Consider the following 290-nt stretch of genomic DNA (forward strand, 5'->3'; position numbering starts at 1 on the left):
TATACATGCATATTCAAGTCAAATACATACACACAATGCCGGGCTCGCTGCAGGGTTTACTTTTTTCTGCTCTTTTGTCGACGGTTTAGGGTTTATCATGCTCTGTTGAGGGTTTAGGGTTTAGGGTTTAGGGTTTAGAATATATAGTACAGGTGAAAATATATATAATATAAAATATAAAATACACAATATAAAACCTACAAACTAAACTCTATAAAATCTATTTTAAAAAAAAAAAAAAAAAAAAAAAAAAAAAAAAAAAAAAAAAAAAAAAAAAAAAAAAAAAAAAA

Source organism: Eimeria mitis, genomic scaffold, assembly GCF_000499745.2.
Source record: "Eimeria mitis Houghton genomic scaffold, Emh_scaff1240, whole genome shotgun sequence".
NCBI classification, from domain to species: domain Eukaryota; phylum Apicomplexa; class Conoidasida; order Eucoccidiorida; family Eimeriidae; genus Eimeria; species Eimeria mitis.